This window comes from Lissotriton helveticus, chromosome 5_1, assembly GCF_964261635.1.
Source record: "Lissotriton helveticus chromosome 5_1, aLisHel1.1, whole genome shotgun sequence".
Classification (NCBI taxonomy): Eukaryota; Metazoa; Chordata; class Amphibia; order Caudata; family Salamandridae; genus Lissotriton; species Lissotriton helveticus.
The window spans coordinates 1,612,648,021-1,612,668,553 of NC_136065.1; positions in this window are offsets into that span (position 1 = coordinate 1,612,648,021).

Below are 20,533 nucleotides of genomic sequence, written 5' to 3' on the forward strand. Positions count from 1 at the left end.
ATGAGTTCAACACTCTGCTCCCCATAGCAGAGCAGTTCGTCACACTCCGTGCACAAAAATTTGATGCCTGCAAACACCGGCTGAATGTTAGGGACCATTCTTCCACGGGGTGGTCCCGAAGGTGTTGCTCCACCAGTGGAGGTGCTGCCGCCATCTGTTGGTACATTCCGTGCCAGCTCTCTGACACTCTCCCTGGCAAAGTTGTTCGGGTGTCTTCTTTTCACATGCCTGATCAAATTAGCATTCCCAAAACTATATTTTTTCAGAGGATTGCCTCTGGATAAACTACTCCCACATATTTTGCAGGTTACTTTGGGAGCGTTGACTTTTTTCTGTCCTTCAGGGATGTCGTAAAATTTCCAGATGAAATGGTTTTTTTTCTTTTGCTGAGGAGGGTCCTCATCTAAAAATCCATCTGAATCACTGCTGGATGACTCTCTTGCAGCCATTGCTGGAGATCAGAAAAGTAGGAGATAGAGTAGACAGAACAGCTCTTGCTGTCTCCAAGTACAAAGCAATTGTGAGAGAAATGGGTGGGTTTCACACAATTTGGAAAAAAGAAAGTTCTGAACCAATGAAAAGTGTTATTTTAAAGTCACATGGTTTGACGCGCTTACGCTACGCGCCCCGGGGCGCGTCCCGGGCGTGTATCGGGGCGCTTACGTTGCGCGATCGTATGCGCTTCCGGGTGCGCTTACGCGGTGCGTCATAAGACGCATCTCGCGGCTACGCGACACGTGTCTTATGACGCAAGGCGTGGCGGCTACGCGATACCTCACGATGTTGTTTTCGTTCGCGGCAATAGCGCTTCCGGGACGCGTATTAGTACGCGCCCCGGGGCGCGCCACAAGATTGCGCTTACCCGTGCGTTCACCTGTCCGCGCCCCGGGAGCTTACAAAAAAAAAGTATAAAAAAAAAATATATTAATAAACATATAAAATATATGTTTGGATTTAAAGAAGAATACATTTTACAGCTACAGATATTAGCTTTTAAAAAACCAATGAAATTCACTGAAAAAACCATAGGTTATAGACCATATATAGTTAGGAATTAGCATTTACAAAACCTTGAAAATTCACTGAAAAAACCATAGGTTATAGACCATATATAGTTGGGAATTAGCATTTAAAAAACCTTATTTTACTCACACAAAACCATTGAAATTCCATATATAGTTAGTTGTACTAACTATATATCGCGCACCCGCAATCCACTGCTGATGATGTCACATATTACATCATTCATGACATGGTCAGTGACATCACTGATGACATCACTGATGACATCTCAAATGACATCACTGATGACATCTCATTTGACATTACTCATGACATCATTCATGTGATGATACGATGAACCTCTTCAGACTCTAATATAACCTTAGATACACTCAGTGTAAACAGACACTCATCCATGGAGTTACTCACACACTCACAGACTGTCACTCATCCATGGAGTTACTCACACACCTAATCAGTCTTGCAAAGAATCAATCACACCTCCATTTCCTCAACTATATAGTTAAACACACCTTACTTATTGAAACATATAATAACACATATTTACTCTGTTATACAATCCCTGATACAAGTTCACAATAATCCATACAGCCACTCACACATTCACTGGCTCTTATGCACAGTTATTTATATATGTCAACTACCACATGTACTGTGTTTTACATATGTACTTACTTTGACATGTAGCACTGAGATATCCATTCACTCACCAATACACTCATGCACACAGTAAACCGCCCATACAGCTGTTTCCACATGCACTTTTGAACCCATACATCTAGTGAATCAACTGCTCACACATCTATGCACAGAGTCATACACCTCCCAGACACCCACACACACACTCAGTCTCCCAAACAAATACATGGCCAACTAATCAATAACCCATATAGTTAGTCATATAGCTAATGATCAACAATTGCATCAGATTACAAAACAACAGACACAATGGTGCACAATTTAAAACAGTTTAGTCACTAACCCATGCACTCAGTGAGACACATTTAATCACTCACTTATACAGTCAGTCATGCACCTACTAAATACATCATCCAGACACTTATACATCCACTCATTCTTCAATATATATTTTAACTTTACAGAAACATACAGTCACTGGATGTTATCATCAGTGATGTCATCAGTGATGTCATCAGTGATGTCATTTGAGATGTCATCAGTGATGTCATCAGTGATGTCACTGACCATGTCATGAATGATGTAATATGTGACATCATCAGCAGTGGATTGCGGGTGCGCGATATATAGTTAGTACAACTAACTATATATGGAATTTCAATGGTTTTGTGTGAGTAAAATAAGGTTTTTTAAATGCTAATTCCCAACTATATATGGTCTATAACCTATGGTTTTTTCAGTGAATTTTCAAGGTTTTGTAAATGCTAATTCCTAACTATATATGGTCTATAACCTATGGTTTTTTCAGTGAATATATATATATATATATATATATTACCTACTGGCAGTCGCCAGTAGGTATATATAGTTAGGATTTTTTTGAATAGGGATTTCTGAAAATTCTATGTTGAATAACTTTGGCGTTGATGGACGGAATTGGCTGAAATTTGTCAGGAAAATGGCACATTTTGTTTCTGAGCGTCCCCTGAAAGTTTGGGGGGGTTTCGTCAAGCGGGGGCTGAGAAAAAAGGGGGGTCCCAAAACGTGTTTTTAACATTGAGTTTTCCATAGGGCGGTTGGATTCACTTTTAGCTCGAACGGCTGAATGGATTTCCACAAAACTTGGCAAAATTGTAGGGACTGGTAGCCCGATGTGCCTTTGCTATGTCTCAAGATATATGCTCCAGTGGTTTTTACGAAAATTAACTTTGAAAAATATATATTGGGCTAAATTGGGCTATATATATGTTAGAGCCCAAATGTAGCCCAATGTAGCCCAAAGATGGCCACCAGAGACAACAAAAAACAAATGTAGCCCAAATATCAGCCAGATGTAGCCCAACTATAGCCCAATGACAGAATGTCCCAGAGTGTTCTAAAGAACAACTAGAACGCTAACAGTCTTACTTATGACAAAAGTATGGCACACCTGAAGTCATCTTGATTGGAATAAAGTGGTAACACTTAATACATTTAATTTGAAAAGGAGCAAAATGAGGGGTTTCATTTTGCCATAGAAATGTTATATATATATATATTACCTACTGGCAGTCGCCAGTAGGTATATATAGTTAGGATTTTTTTGAATAGGGATTTCTGAAAATTCTATGTTGAATATCTTTGGCATTGATGGACGGAATTGGCTGAAATTTTCAGGAAAATGGCACATTTTGTTTCTGAGCGTCCCCGGAAAGTTTGGGGGGGGTTTCGTCAAGCGGGGGCTGAGAAGAAAGGGGGGTCCCAAAACGTGTTTTTAACATTGAGTTTTCCATAGGGCGGTTGGACTCACTTTTAGCTCGAACGGCTGAATGGATTTCCACAAAACTTGGCAAAATTGTAGGGACTGGTAGCCCGATGTGCCTTTGCTATGTCTCAAGATATATGCTCCAGTGGTTTTTACGAAAATTAACTTTGAAAAATATATATTGGGCTACATTGGGCTATATATATGTTAGATCCCAAATGTAGCCCAATGTAGCCCAATGTAGCCCAATGTAGCCCAAAGATGGCCACCAGAGACAAAAAAAAACAAATGTAGCCCAAATATCAGCCAGATGTAGCCCAACTATAGCCCAATGACAGAATGTCCCAGAGTGCTCTAAAGAACGACTAGAACGCTAACAGTCTTACTTATGACAAAAGTATGGCACACCTGAAGTCATCTTGATTGGAATAAAGTGGTAACACTTAATACATTTAATTTGAAAAGGAACAAAATGAGGGGTTTCATTTTGCCATAGAAATGTTATATATATATATATATATATATATATATATATATATATATATATATATATATATATTCACAGAAAAAACCATAGGTTATAGACCATATATAGTTAGGAATTAGCATTTACAAAACCTTGAAAATTCACTGAAAAAACCATAGGTTATAGACCATATATAGTTAGGAATTAGCATTTAGAAAACCTTATTTTACTCACACAAAACCATTGAAATTCCATATATAGTTAGTTGCACTAACTATATATCGCGCACCCGCAATCCACTGCTGATGATGTCACATATTACATCATTCATGACATGGTCAGTGACATCACTGATGACATCACTGATGACATCTCAAATGACATCACTGATGACATCACTGATGACATCTCATTTGACATCATTCTTGTGCTAATACGATAAACCTCTTCAGACTCTAATATAACCTTAGATACACTCAGTGTATACAGACACTCACACACTGTCACTCATCCATGGAGTTACTCACACACCTAGTCAGTCATGCAAAGAAACAATCTCACCTCCATTTCCTCAACTATACAGTTATACACACCTTACTTATTCAAACATATACTAACACATATTTACTCTCTTATACAATCCCTGATACAAGTTCACAATGATCCATACAGCCACTCACACATTCAGTGGCTCTCATGCACAGTTATTTATATATGCCAACTCTCACATGTACTGTGTTTTACATATGTACTTACTATGACATGTAGCATTGAGATATCCATTCACTCATCAATACACTCATGCACACAGTCAACCGCCCATGTAGCTTTTTCCACATGCACTCTTGAACTCATACACCTAGTGAATCAACTGCTCACACATCTATGCACAGAGTCACACACCTCCCAGCCACCCCCACACAAACTCAATCTCCCATAGAAATACTTGGGCAACCAATTAATAACACATATAGCCTCTCGTATAGCTAATGATCAACACATGCAGCAGTTTACATCACAACAGACATAATGATGCACAAATTAAGACAGTTTAGTCACTAACCCATGCATTCAGTGAGACACATTTAATCACTCACTCATACAGTCAGTCACGCACCTACTAAATCCTTCATCCAGACACTTATACATCCACTCATTCTTCAATATCTAAGACATATTTTAACTTTACAGAAACATACAGTCACTGGATGTTGTCATCAGTGATGTCATTTGAGATGTCATCAGTGATGTCATCAGTGATGTCACTGACCATGTCATGAATGATGTAATATGTGACATCATCAGCAGTGGATTGCGGGTGCGCGATATATAGTTAGTGCAACTAACTATATATGGAATTTCAATGGTTTTGTGTGAGTAAAATAAGGTTTTCTAAATGCTAATTCCTAACTATATATGGTCTATAACCTATGGTTTTTTCAGTGAATTTTCAAGGTTTTGTAAATGCTAATTCCTAACTATATATGGTCTATAACCTATGGTTTTTTCTGTGAATTTCATTGGTTTTTTAACAGCTAATATCTGTAGCTGTAAAATGTATTCTTCTTTAAATCCAAAAATATATTTTATATGTTTATGAATAAATTTTTTTTTAAATATTTTTTTTTCTTCGTTCCCGCTTCGCGAATCGGGAAGCTTCCCGTTAGCTGACCTTGATGCCGCGAAATAGACCGCGAGCCGGTAAACGTTTCTTTACCGCAAGTGCCGCGTTAGAAAACAACATCGTGACGCCTCCCGTCCGCATGACGTTCCACGTTGTCGCGTGATACGTCATATGACGTGCTACGTTAGCGAACTGGTACGCGAAGCGAGTGCCAAAGCGCAGGTTTCTGGAAGCAAACCGGGAGGCCCTGCAAAGCGCTTAACGTAAACACAGCAAGTCATGTGACTTGGTAATAACACTTTTCATTGGTTCATTTCACTTTTGGTTTCCTAATGATGTAAGACTAGGTCATATAATCTAAAATGAACACTTTTGATTGGTTGAGAACTCTTGTTTTTCCCAAATGATGAAAATCCCTCCTTCTTTCCTCACTCTGACTTTCATCATTGTGAGAGAAAGACCCTTTGTGATCACTGAGCAATGGCTTCTTTAGTAGCTTCAGCTGGTGCTTCCCCACCACCTCCACCACCTCCAAGGAAGAGAGGACCACCTGCTCAAGTTGTAATTCAACAAGAAGAAGAAGAAGAGGAACAGGAGGACGAGCACGAAGAGAGGCAGTTTTTGCCTGAGCAGCCCAAGACGTCTCACCGGAAAGAAAACTTCATTTGGCAATTTTTTAAAATTCCCAAAGGTCAGAAAAAAGTAAATGCAAGATACGTAACTTGCCTTATATGTCAAGATAGACTGTCCAGAGGGACCGACAAAAAATACAGTTTCGGAAACTACACAATGCATCGCCATATGACTAGGTGGCATCCTAACAACTACAGTGCTGCACAGTTTCGGAACGACCTAGATAATCTCCCTATTATGGCCAGAAGATCTGTTGTACCGGAAGTAACGGGACCAGAGGGCAGGGAGATGGTGCCAAATATACAAATGAGATTTGGTGAAGTAAAACACACCTGCGTATTTTGCGATGGATTCATTTCCTACGGAGAAAGAAGCATCACTCTGATCAACAGAGCTATTGACTATCATATGCAAGTTTGTCCGAAACGCCCAAAATAATAAATACTTCTTTTTTTTGTTTTGTTGCTCCTGTTGAGCCCTTTACAATGAATCGTTTTCATTGCCCCCTCCAAGAAAAACCCAAAAAAATATAAAACTGTTCCGAAAAATTCAAAAACATTAAAAAAATGTTCAGAAAAATAAAAAAAAAAGTTCTTTTCAGAACTACCTCCCCGTTATTAAAAAATTGGTACAATATTTGGAACTGTGCCAACCTCTATTTCTCTTAGTTCGCTTCCTAGTTCGCTCGCTGGTACGCGAACTGGAAGCGAACCAAAAACAGTAAGTATAAGGGAAGGAAACACACACTTATGTTAAAAGAAAGACAGCTATAGGGGAGTAAACTAGAGATACTATTACCCATAATCCACTACTGATGATGTCACATATTACATCATTCATGACATGCTCAGTGACATCATCAGCAGAGGATTGCGGGTTTTTTGGCAACATGCCTTATCCACGGTTTAATAACGCTGCCTTTTGCTTTATATAAGTTTTCAAATTGTATGAAATATATACCAATAGGTCTTTATGAACCTTTAGGTAGTGCTTTTGTTCATGAGGTCTGGTCGCTTCCATACACATACAGATGTTTCAAAGATGATCAAGAAGTTTATCTGAATGGAGAGGAATGCACTGAGACGCCAGATCATTCACTAATGTGTAGGCACATACAGTTACACGATTCATGCAACAAACACCGACCAAATATGGCTTGCGTGTTGCAAGGCACGCCAGTTCCTGCTATCATCCCCACGTTCAAGTTGTTGGAAAATGGTAGTTATTTGATGCTCAATAATGAAGATTGTTCTGAGTTAATTAAAAGTATTCCTTTTATCGTAACAGTAAGTGAACGGGTTATTTGCTGCAGAAATGTTCTATTTCCTCCCACACATGAACATAGGGAGTTTTCAATCTGGCCACAAATACCAACCTTGGGACACGTTTCAACGGCATGACAAGAATAAGAGCTCTTTTGTCTCAGAGAGAGGTGGCCTTGAGTTCGGCCCGTGAAACTTTCGTACTTCACATAGCGAACACCCGTACACAGCTTTGCCTTTCAATTTCAGCAACATGTTTCCGACTATCTTTAACGCATCCTCCACAAAATCCCTGGCACACTTTTTTAAAGTTGTTACCAGTGGTCTCGTGACTTCATTTGAGAAAATCTTTGGAGTCATCCCTGCTCCCTTTCATTCCATTTTCTCCACTCTGGTTCGTGGATTGCATTTTTACTTGCATTACCAGCGGACGCTCTTGTGCTTTTTTACATTTTTAAATATGGATGTCCCTCCTATGCAACCTCCGACCATGCAGCTGCTGACACTGTTCCGCAATCGCATGCTAGAATATTATGGCACAATGCCGTTGGCGATATTAAGCACGGCATATGGATTATCTTTTCGGTTCTCCTACTTCACCTGTGTCCAGCCTGTATTTCACTGCCTGACCTGTGATTTCGATTGGGCCATTGATTTGTGTCTCTGCGGACCGGTTTCTCCTGACGTCGACTTTAATCAGCTGATGACTCCTATCATTACTCACGAGTTGGTTTGTCCTGGCGAAAGGATTATGGCTGTGGCATTGATGCATGGACTACTTGGTCCCTGGAATTTACTGGCGGCAGCACAGTCTTTCTTGGAACACAGCTTTCTTGAAAACCCACCGAGCTGTCCTCTGATGGTGATAGAGGATCCGGTGCTGGGAGAGCACGTATGTTCTTTTCCGCTTTTAAATTGGATGGCTGAACTGTTTTCGGATGAAGACGGTGACTTCCTGTTGGAGGCTGTTGCAGCTTATTTTGCATACACACTTATGTCATAGACCTTTTTCATGTTTCATATGCTGAGTACTAGCATTTCATTGACAATTCATTGACTTAATTGTCAAGTTTTTATTATTTACCTTGCCTATTGGCTTAAGACTCGATAAAGTACTTGGCTGTTTTATTTTTCTTTAGCATTGAATTTTCCTAGTTTTTAATGCTTTACCTTGCGGACCGTCCACATATAAACTTGCAATCTGCTCTCATGAGATGGCACTTCTATTATCTTATTCAGTTCGTTTCCGGATCATGGGGAGGTGTCATCTAGGTCCTGGATATCTTTACACCGTGTTAAGTTAGCATGGGCTCATTACCGGTTTAAACGCCATTTTTCCTTTTTTGCAACTTCTGCACACGACATTTAGTTGTTGCTTTAGCTTTCCACCTAGTAGTTCATCGTGGTTTACATGAGAATAATATGTTATTGGTCTACTATCTGCTTTACTTGTTAAACTATATCTGTACAGCGAGTGCTAAAGTTTCAAGAACAACACGATACAGAATTGTTATGAGGTCTGATCTCCACGACTTCATACTCATAACATAAGTGCAACTTCTGCCAATTCTGGGCATGAGGCGGGTTTTATATTGCTTTGCCGAACACACATACACAACAGTTGATGCGGTTCACATGAAGAGAGAGCTGGTGTATGCTGATGTGATTCCTTCAAATCTAAGACACTAAAGTATGGGCACGCCCTAAACCAACACAAAGAGACCTTCTTAGCAAATAATATAATATGTGTATTAGGGAGGGTGAGATATAAGCAGCCGCGGGCCGTGGAGGGAGTTACGGTGAGGCAGGGAGGCGGGGAGGGGGAGAAACAGGGTGGAGCCCTCTCTACCTTGCCCCTCCCCCTCCCCGCCTCCCTGCCCCACCGTAACTCCCTCCACGGCCCGCGGCTGCTTATAAGTGTTGCTAACTCTTATTCATTTACAGCATGTTAACATACTGTCACCATTCGCTTTTTATGTACTAGTAACTATGCTGGTAATTTTGCTACTGATAATATGTGTACTTGTATTCTCCACCCTGCTTCTCCCCCTCCCCGCCTCCCTGCCTCACCGTAACTCCCTCCACGGCCCGCGGCTGCTTATAAGTGTTGCTAACTCTTATTCATTTACAGCATGTTAACATACTATCACCATTCACTTTTTATGTACTAGTAACTATGCTGGTAATTTTGCTACTGATAATATGTGTACTTTTATTATCTAAGGTACTACGCCTGAGAAGACGGCATTAGTAAATAAACATTTCAAATACACATGTGTTCTTCTTAACTCCATGTTCTGGTTTCTAAGAAATATATAACGACCGACTGTTCATGAGTTCCACGTATCCTGAGGTACTATAAGTTCATATTCTGGATTGTCTAAACATTGAGAGTTTGTTATATCCAATGTGACACTGTACCTAGCTTGCTAAATAGTTTTTGATTACTAACGTGAGTTTTGGGACACCCTAATTCGCCGAGGTTCCAATCCTCTGTCCACAGTTCTGTGTGAGAACAGAAACCCTGCGACAGGGGCACCCCCGACCCTTGCTGGAGCTTCATCACACTTGCGATACAACTCCAGCAATGCGCCACCTTTACGGCACAGATACATCACGCATCTGTGCTGTTTTTGCCCCGTGATGCGCCGCATTGTAAATGCAGCACACCATAGGTGACGGAACAGCGGCACAGAATGACTAACACATCCCTGGTGATGCGCCAGTCATCATAAATCTATCCCTATGCTTCTTATCTTGTTAGAGATGAACCGCCATATGTATCATCAAAGTTATTTGCATTTCCTAAATAGCGAACTTTAAGGAATAAATAGCGATTCTTTACCATTCCTAGTTTGCGATGAGCTATTTGCTAATTAGCCGAATGTAGCCCAATGAAGCCCAATGTAGCCCAATGTAGCCCAAAGATGGCCGCCAGACACACAAAAAAACAAATGTAGCCCAAATATCAGCCAGATGTAGCCCAACTATAGCCCAGTGACAGAATGACCAATCAGCTTCGCAAACCTCCGTTACGCGAAGCGGAGCGCTGTTACAGATATATATCTTTTTTTGAACGTTAATTTCTCAAAATCCACTGGAGCACATATATTGAGACCTAGCAAAGGCACATCGGGCTACCAGTCCCTAATATTTTGCCAAGTTTCGTGCAAATCCATTCAGCCGTTCGATTATTATTTTTATTTTATTTTTTTGCCCCGCGGGGCCCTTTTAAAACCTCCACATCAAACCTAGGGGGTCAGCGAGGATCTACTATGCCCCCTTATAGTTATTTCCCCCTTTGTTTTGACCTCCTCTTGTCTCTCGATCCTACCGAGAGACAAGATGGCGGCCGCTACGGACTGTTTGGAATGTTGACAGACGCCGGAGAACCAATCAGCTTCGCTTCACAAAGTTCCGTTGCGCGAAAAGTCCGCGAACCAGAGCGCTAACCGGTCCGCTGTTACAGATATATATCTTTTTTTAAACGTTAATTTCTCAAAATCCACTGGAGCACATATATTGAGACCTACAAAAGGCACATCGGGCTACCAGTCCCTACAATTTTGCCAAGTTTCGTGCAAATCCATTCAGCCGTTCGGGCTAAAAGTGAGGCCAACCGCCCTATGGAAAACTCAATGTTAAAAACACGTTTTGGGACCCCCCTTTTTTCTCGGCCCCCACTGGACGAACCCCCCCCAAATTTTCAAGGGCTGCTCAGAAACAAAATGTGCCATTTTCCTGAAAATTTCAGCCGATTCCGTCCACAAACGCCAAAGTTATTAGACATAGAATTTTCAAAAAACCCATAGAGAAAAAATCCTAACTATATATACCTACTGGCGACCGCCAGTAGGTAATATATATATATATATATATATATATGGCCTTTCTGAGTCATCAGGCAGCACAAAAAAACCATCTCCCACTATACTGCTGCTTCATAGACTACAGCGCAGCCTTTGACAAAGTGTCTCGCGAGATTCTATGGAGGAAACTGGCCAAATGGGGGATTCCACAGAGCCTGCTAGGAGCACTTATCTCCTTGCATAAGAACACTTGGGTGCGAATTAAAACTGGCCCAAAGACAGTCTCCAGAAAAATTGCTATCGGAGACGGCTTGAAGCAAGGCTGTGTTCTCGCCCCTCTTTTGTTTAATCTTTACACTGCTGACCTGGGAACATTTCTGGAGAAGAGCAACCTCCTACCACCAAAGCTGGGCATTGCAAAAAGGAATCTGCACATTTTACAATACGCCGATGATATTGTCATAGTGGATCAGACAAAATCGGGGCTCCAACGAGCGCTAAGTAAGCTCAATACATACAATACCGCCAATGCACTAAAAATTAATCAAGAAAAGACCAAGGTCATGATATTCGGAAGCTGCAAGAACAAGAGAAGTCTAAGGTGGCAAATTGGGCCCGCAAAGATCAACCCAACACCAAAATACAATTACTTGGGAGTATGGTTCTGCAAGACTTCTAGACCAACAGCTCACTTAGCCGCCTTGAAAAAAAGAGCAGGTGCAATAACATACTCCCTGACTCGACTAAATCAGTCTCTGAGCAGCCCTTCCGCAGAACCCATTTTGAAGGTTATTAAAGCTACACTACTCCCTGCCTTAAACTATGGGCATCAGGCCTTCCCTGGTGCTTGCTCTGCTATTCTTGACCACGCCCAAGTTTCCATCTATAAAAAAATCTTTCACCTTCCGAAATTTATTCAGAGGGCAAGACTACGTCTAGAGCTGGGCCTACAAAAACAGTCCATCTACTGTGAGGCAGACACTTTGAAATATTTCATAAGGTCACTAAAAGCTGCAGACACAACCCTAAAATTCCGCTTAAAAGAGATCTTCACCAGCCCTGGAAATCCATGGAACCGTCAGATTACAAAGGCCATTAAATCGCTAGAGATTGACAACTCACTGCTGACTTCAGACACTATTCCATACTCAGTCTGGAAAAAAGTCATCAATAAGCAGGTGAAACTAATCTCCTATCGGATGGACTTCCAGGCCTTAAATACACCTACTGCTCTGCTATCCCTGAATGCCTCATACCAGCCTGGGGTACCGCAATTCTATCTGCTGGAAAACCTGAACGCAGTGACACGGAAGAACATAATGTTCGTGCGCCTCCTAGGCCTGTGTTCTACGGCCACTTACAGATGGGCCCCCTCAAAGGAGGGGGGGACATGCAGACTGTGCACATACCACACAGAATCATGGCCGCATCTTTTGTGCTGTTGCCCAGCTATGGATGCCCCCAGAAGATCACTTTTAAAACCCATATTTTTAAAATGGGGCATTAGGTCATGCTGGGAGGCGACGGCCCTGTGCTTTACCTCCACAGACATTCAAGCGCTCGCTAGGATTGGAAAGTTTGTGAGACTCCTGGTTAATCTCTTTTCACCCTCCCCGGCCCCAGCGCTGCCTGTCCCTCCATCTCAAAAACTTATTACAGACTTTTTTGGCCCCCTGGTTTAGCACCTCCTGTCTTAATCCTTTTATTTCTGGGCTAAAGCAATAATGTAATAACACTGGTAACTATAAGATTGTTTTTATACGTATAGACTTTTTAAAACTGAGAGTGTATCCCGCCAGTTTCGTTCCTTAATGTGATAACTGTGCCCAATGTCGATATTTTATAGCAATGGTTTTAATTAACTGCGCTAACCAAATAAACTTGAAACTTGAAACTTGAAACTATATATATATATTACCTACTGGCGGTCGCCAGTAGGTATATATAGTTAGGATTTTTTTGAATAGGGATTTCTGAAAATTCTTTGTTGAATAACTTTGGCGTTGATGGACGGAATTGGCTGAAATTTTCAGGAAAATGGCACATCTTGTTTCTGAGCGTCCCCTGATAGTTTGGGGGGGTTTCGTCAAGCGGGGGCCGAGAAAAAAGGGGGGTCCCAAAACGTGTTTTTAACATTGAGTTTTCCATAGGGCGGTTGGACTCACTTTTAGCTCGAACGGCTGAATGGATTTCCATGAAACTTGGCAAAATTGTAGAGACTGTTTGCCCGATGTGCCTTTGCTAGGTCTCAAGATATGTGCTCCAGTGGATTTTGAGAAATTAACGTTCAAAAAAATATATATATCTGTGACAGCGTCCCGGTTGTTGTGTTGTGTTGGTGATGTAAGTACCAACATGTAGGTACCAATGAAGAGTCTAAAATTCAATGTACACCGTCTCCTCTGTAGATATTTTGTATGTTCTAATATGGGTTATTTAAATGTAAATGTGTGGAAAAGCACTTCATGCTTTAAAGCAATTGTATTTTTGAACTGATTGTTCTTTCCTCTTAGTCCTCCTCTTTGGTTTTTTTTCCCCACACTCTTCTTCAGCATGATAGTTGATAAATTCGTTCCCTCAAAAAATGTATATACATAAAAAAATTATATTAAATACATATAAAATATATTTTTCCTTTACAAGAAGAATACATTTTACAGCTTTTGATATTTGCTATTAAAAAAACATTGAAATTCACTGAAAAAAACATAGGTTATAGACCATATATAGTTAGGAATTAGCATTTACAAAACCTTGAAATATCACTGAAAAAACCATAGGTTATAGACCATATATAGTTAGGAATTAGCATTTACAAAACCTTATTTTACTCACACAAAACCATTGAAATTCGCATATATAGTTAGTTGCACTAACTATATATCGCGCACCCGCAATCCACTGCTGATCATGTCACATATTACATCATTCATGACATGGTCAGTGACATCACTGATGACATCACTGATGACATCTCAAATGACATCACTGATGACAACATCCAGTGACTGTATGTTTCTGTAAAGTTAAAATATGTCTTACATATTGAAGAATGAGTGGATGTATAAGTGTCTGGATGAAGGATTTAGTAGGTGCATGACTGACTGTATGAGTGAGTGATTAAATGTGTCTCACTGAGTGCATGGGTTAGTGACTAAACTGTCTTAATTTGTGCATCATTATGTCTGTTGTTCTGTAAACTGCTGCATGTGTTGATCAGTAGCTATATGAGTAACTATATGGGTTATTGATTGGTTGCCCAAGTATTTGTATGGGAGACTGAGTGTGTGTGTGGGTGGCTGGGAGGTGTATGACTCTGTGCATAGATGTGTGAGCAGTTGATTCACTAGATGTATGGGTTCAAAAGTGCATGTGGAAACAGCTGTATGGGCGGTTGACTGTGCATGAGTGTATTGGTGAGTGAATGGATATCTCAGTGCTACATGTCAAAGTAAGTACATATGTAAAACACAGTACATGTGGGAGTTGACATATATAAATAACTGTGCATAAGAGCCAGGGAATGTGTGAGTGGCTGTATGGATCTTTGTGAACTTGTATCAGGGATTGAATAAGAGAGTAAATATGTGTTAGTATATGTTTGAATAAGTAAGGTGTGTATAACTGTATAGTTGATGAAATGGAGGTGTGATTGATTCTTTACATGACTGACTAGGTGTGTGAGTAACTCCATGGATGAGTGACAGTCTGTGAGTGTCTGTTTACACTGAGTGTATTTAAGGTTATATTAGAGTCCGAAGAGGTTCATCGTATTATCACATGAATGATGTCATCAGTGATGTGATCAGTAATGTCAAATGAGATGTCATCAGTGATGTAATTTGAGATGTCATCAGTGATGTCATCAGTGATGTCATCAGTGATGTCATTTGAGATGTCATCAGTGATGTCATCAGTGATGTCATTTGAGATGTCATCAGTGATGTCATCAGTGATGTCATTTGAGATGTCATCAGTGATGTCATCAGTGATGTCACTGACCATGTCATGAATGATGTAATATGTGACATGATCAGCAGTGGATTGCGGGTGCGCGATATATAGTTAGTGCAACTAACTACATATGCGAATTTTAATGGTTTTGTGTGAGTAAAATAAGGTTTTGTAAATGCTAATTCCTAACTATATATGGTCTATAACCTATGGTTTTTTCAGTGAATTTTCAAAGTTTTGTAAATGCTAATTCCTAACTATATATGGTCTATAACCTATGGTTTTTTCAGTGAATATATATATATATATATATATATATATATATATATATATATATATATATATATATATATATATATATATATATATATATATATATATATTCACTGAAAAAACCATAGGTTATAGACCATATATAGTTAGGAATTAGCATTTACAAAACCTTATTTTACTCACACAAAACCATTGAAATTCCATATATAGTTAGTTGCACTAACTATATATCGCGCACCCGCAATCCACTGCTGATGATGTCACATATTACATCATTCATGACATGGTCAGTGACATCACTGATGACATCACTGATGACATCTCAAATGACATCACTGATGACATCACTGATGACATCATCCAGTGACTGTGTGTTTCTGTAAAGTTTAAATATGTTTTACATATTGAAGAATGAGTAGATGTAGAAGTGTCTGGATGAAGGATTTAGTAGGTGCGTGACTGACTGTATGAGTGAGTGATTAAATGTGTCTCACTGAGTGCATGGGTTAGTGACTAAACTGTCTTAATTTGTGCATCATTATGTCTGTTGTTCTGTAAACTGCTGCATGTGTTGATCAGTAGCTATATGAGTAACTATATGGGTTATTGATTGATTGTCCAAGTATTTGTATGGGAGACTGAGTGTGTGTGTGGCTGGCTGGGAGATGTGTGACTCTGTGCAGATCAATGTGTTCTTGTATCAATGATTGTATAAGAGAGTAAGTATGTGTTAGTATATGTTTGAAAATGTAAGGTACTCTATGTTTAACTGTATAGATTAGAAAATGGAAGTGTGATTGATTCTTTACAGGACTGACTAGGTGTGTGAGTAACTCCATGGATGAGTGGCAGAGTGTGAGTGTCTGTATAGGTGTATGAGTGCATATGATAGTGTTGTAAAGATGAGTGATTGTATGTATGAATGATTGTATGGGTGAATGAGTGAATGTGTGTGTAGACATAGGAATCAGTGAGGGCGTATGTAGTAACTAGTATTGGTGTGTCAATGGTTTAAAAAATTATATTCTGTATTTAACACTGGGTGTAACAGAGGTTATATAAAAGTGTGAGGAGATGCATTGTATTGTCACATGAATGATATCATCAGTGATGTGACCATTGATGTCAAATGAGATGTCATCAGTGATGTCATCAGTGATGTCATTTGAGATGTCATCAGTGATGTCATCAGTGATGTCATTTGAGATGTTATCAGTGATGTCATTTGAGATGTCATCAGTGATGTCATCAGTGATGTCATTTGAGATGTCATCAGTGATGTCATCAGTGATGTCATTTGAGATGTGATCAGTGATGTCATCAGTGATGCCACTGACCATGTCATGAATGATGTAATATGTGACATCATCAGCAGTGGATTGCGGGTGCGCGATATATAGTTAGTGCAACTAACTATATATGGAATTTCAATGGTTTTGTGTGAGTAAAATAAGGTTTTGTAAATGCTAATTCCTAACTATATATGGTCTATAACCTATGTTTTTTTCAGTGAATTTTCAAGGTTTTGTAAATGCTAATTCCTAACTATATATGGTCTATAACCTATGGTTTTTTCAGTGAATTTCATTGGTTTTTTAAAAGCTAATATCTGTAGCTGTAAAATGTATTCTTCTTTAAATCCAAAAATATATTTTATATGTTTATTAATAAAAAAAATTTAAAATATTTTTTTTTCTTCGCTCCCGCTTCGCGAATCGGGAAGCTTCCCGTTAGCTCACCTTGATGCCGCGAAATAGTCCGCGAACCGGTAAACGTTCCTTTAGCGCAACTGCCGCGTTAGAAAACAACATCGTGACGCGTCGCGTCCGCATGACGTTTCGCGTTGTTGCGTGATACATCATATGACGTGCTACGTTAGCGTACCCGGAAGCGAACTGGTACGCGAAGCGAGGCGCGAAGCGCAGGTTCCCGGAAGCAAACCGGGAGGCGGCGCAAAGCGCGTAACGTAAACACAGCAGGTCATGTGACTTGGTAATAACACTTTTCATTGGTTCATTTCACTTTTGGTTTCCTAATGATGTAAGACTAGGTCATGTAATCTAAAATTAACACTTTTCATTGGTTGAGAACTATTGTTTTTCCCAAATGATGAAAACCCCTCCTTCTTTCCTCACTCTGACTTTCATCTTTGTGAGAGAAAGACCCTTTGTTACCAGTGAGCAATGGCTTCTTTAGTAGCTTCAGCTGGTGCTTCCCCACCACCTTCACCACATCCAAGGAAGAGAGGACCACCTGCTGAAGTTATAATTCAGCAAGAAGAGGAAGAGGAGGAAGAGCAGGAAGAGAGGCAGTTTTTGCCTGAGGAGCCCAGGAGGTTTCACCTGAAAGGAAATTTTATTTGGCAATTTTTTAAATTTCCCAAAGGCCAGAAAAAAGTAAATGCAAGATACGTAACTTGCCTTATATGTCAAGATAGACTGTCCAGAGGGACCGAGAAGAAATACAGTTACGGAAACTACACAATGCATCGCCATATGACTAGGTGGCATCCTAACAACTACAGTGCTGCACAGTTACGTAACGAACTAGATAATCCCCCTATTATGGCCAGAAGATCTGTTGTACCGGAAGTGACGGGACCAGAGGGCAGGGAGATGGTGCCAAATATACAAATGAGATTCGGGGAAGTAAAACAAGTCTGCGTACTTTGCAATGGAATCATTTGCTACAGAGAAAGTAGCATCACTCTGATCAACAGAGCTATTGACAATCATGCTCATGTTTGTCCGAAACGCCCCAAACAATAAATTCTTTTTTTTTTGTTGCTCCTGTTGAGCCCTTTACAATGAATCGTTTTCGTTTCCCCCCCCCAAAAAAACCAAAAAAATATATAAAACCGTTGAGAAAAATTCAAAAAAAGTAAAAAAATGTTCAGAAAAATAATAAAAAAAATATAAAACAACAAAAACAATAAAAAAAAGTTCTTTTCAGAACTACCTCCCCGTTATAAAAAAATTGGTAGAATATTTGGAACTCTGCCAACCTCTATTTCTCTTGATTCGCTTCCCAGTTCGCTCGCCGGTACGCGAACCGGGAGCGAACCCCAAAAATGTTTTTTAAAAAAAGAACAGTAAGTATAAGGGAAGGAAACAGACAGTTATGTTAAAAGAGAGACAGCTATAGGGGGGTAAACTAAAGATACTGTTACCCGTAATCCACTGCTGATGATGTCACATATTACATCATTCATGACATGGTCAGTGACATCATCAGCAGAGGATTGCGGGTAACAGTATCCCTAGTTTACTCCCTATAGCTGTCTTTCTTTTAACATAACTGTCTGTTTCCTTCCCTTATACTTACTGTTCTTTTTAAAAAAAAATTTTTAGATCAGTCAGAAACAGTGAAAGTAATAGAGACAGAGTGAGTGACCAAGAGTGAAGAAGTATGAGAAGAGAGGGACTAAGAAAAATAGTGAAGGAGTAGAGTAATTAAGTAATAGAGAAAAGAATGAGGGAAGTAGCAAAGGCAGGAAAGTGATGCTTAAAGAAATGAAGCAGTGGAACTAATAGAAGTTAAATGTGATAGAAATATAACGAAAAGAGTACAAAACATTTACCTTATAATTGTCGTTAAGTTAGTCATTTGTTCTTTTTATACTTTCAATCTGTGAAAGAGAGAACAAACATTTGAAAAATATTAAAACATGTTTTTAATAAATTAGAAAAGACAAGGGAAAAGATTGAAGGACAAATAGTTTTTCAAGAACTTTGACACTTACAGAAGCCTCTGCTTCTCCATGCCCCTACACAGTCCTAAAAATATACATTTTAAACTAACAGTATCTTGATGCAGATGAAGTGAGTCCTATCTTGCAACATTGTGCATCTTTTGCATGACTGCTGCATCGGTTTCATGTGGCATTGTTTTTTTACAGCATGACACATCTGCCTAGATGCATCATTTTATAATTTTGTCGCCTCATAGCAAATCTTTTCAACCGCGACTGCGTCACAAAAGTGACGCACAGTGGCGCAAAAGAGGCATACACCTATCATAAATCTGTCCCTAACATGTTAAATAATTGATTCAGGATGACAATAAGGTGTGGCCTATCCAGAGGTTTGTTTAAGGTGAGGCCTACTCAGGGTTGCAGATCAAATTTACACTTGTTGAAGAATACAGAGGAGATAATACATGTGAAGGCCTACTAATGAAGTAAGTCATGTCCACTTCACTCTTGAACAAAGGCCAGACCTCTTCTGTGTCCGTGGACAGACCTAAACTTCATCTGCACAATGTCATTCGTAAACTTAGGAAACACAGGTGATGTAATTGAAAAATGTGGAGTTTATTTTCCTCATTTCACAATCACATCACCTGTGTTGCCTTTGCTTAGGTATCTCATAGTGCAGATGGAGTCTAGCATATCAAACAGTACACAGAAGTTGAGCAGTGTATACAACAATTTTGACACTTAGAAAAGCTTCAGCTTCTGCATGTCCCCTACACAGTGCTAATTATATACATTTCAAAGTGATGGTATCTTGCTGGAGATGAACTGAAACCTATCTTGCAACATGGTGCATCTTTTACACAAAAGTGACCCACAGCGGAGCAAATGAGGCGCACGGTCATCATAAATCTGACCCTAACATTTTAAATCATTGTTTCAAGATGCCGATAAGGTGTAACCTATTCACAGATTTGTTTCAGGTAAGTCCTACTCAGAGTTGCAGATGAAATTTAGGTTTGTTGAAGAATACAGAGAAGAAAATACATGTGCAGGCCTACCAACCAAGTGTGTCATGTCCACTGCACTCTTGAACACATGTCAGACCTCCTCTGTCTCCAGGAACAGGCCTAAACCTCATCTACACAATGTGATGTGTAATGTTAGGAAACACAGGTAATATAATTGAAAAACGTGCAATTTTTTTTGCTCATTCCACAATCATATCACCTGTGTTTCCTTTGCTTAGGTATCTCATTGTGGAAATGTAGTCTATCATATCAAAGACTACGTAGAATATGAGCACTGTATGCAACAACTTTGACACTTACAGAAGCCTCACCTTCTCCATGCCTCCTACACAGTTCTACATGTACATCATAAATGCAAACAGAACAGAATTAATTATACAT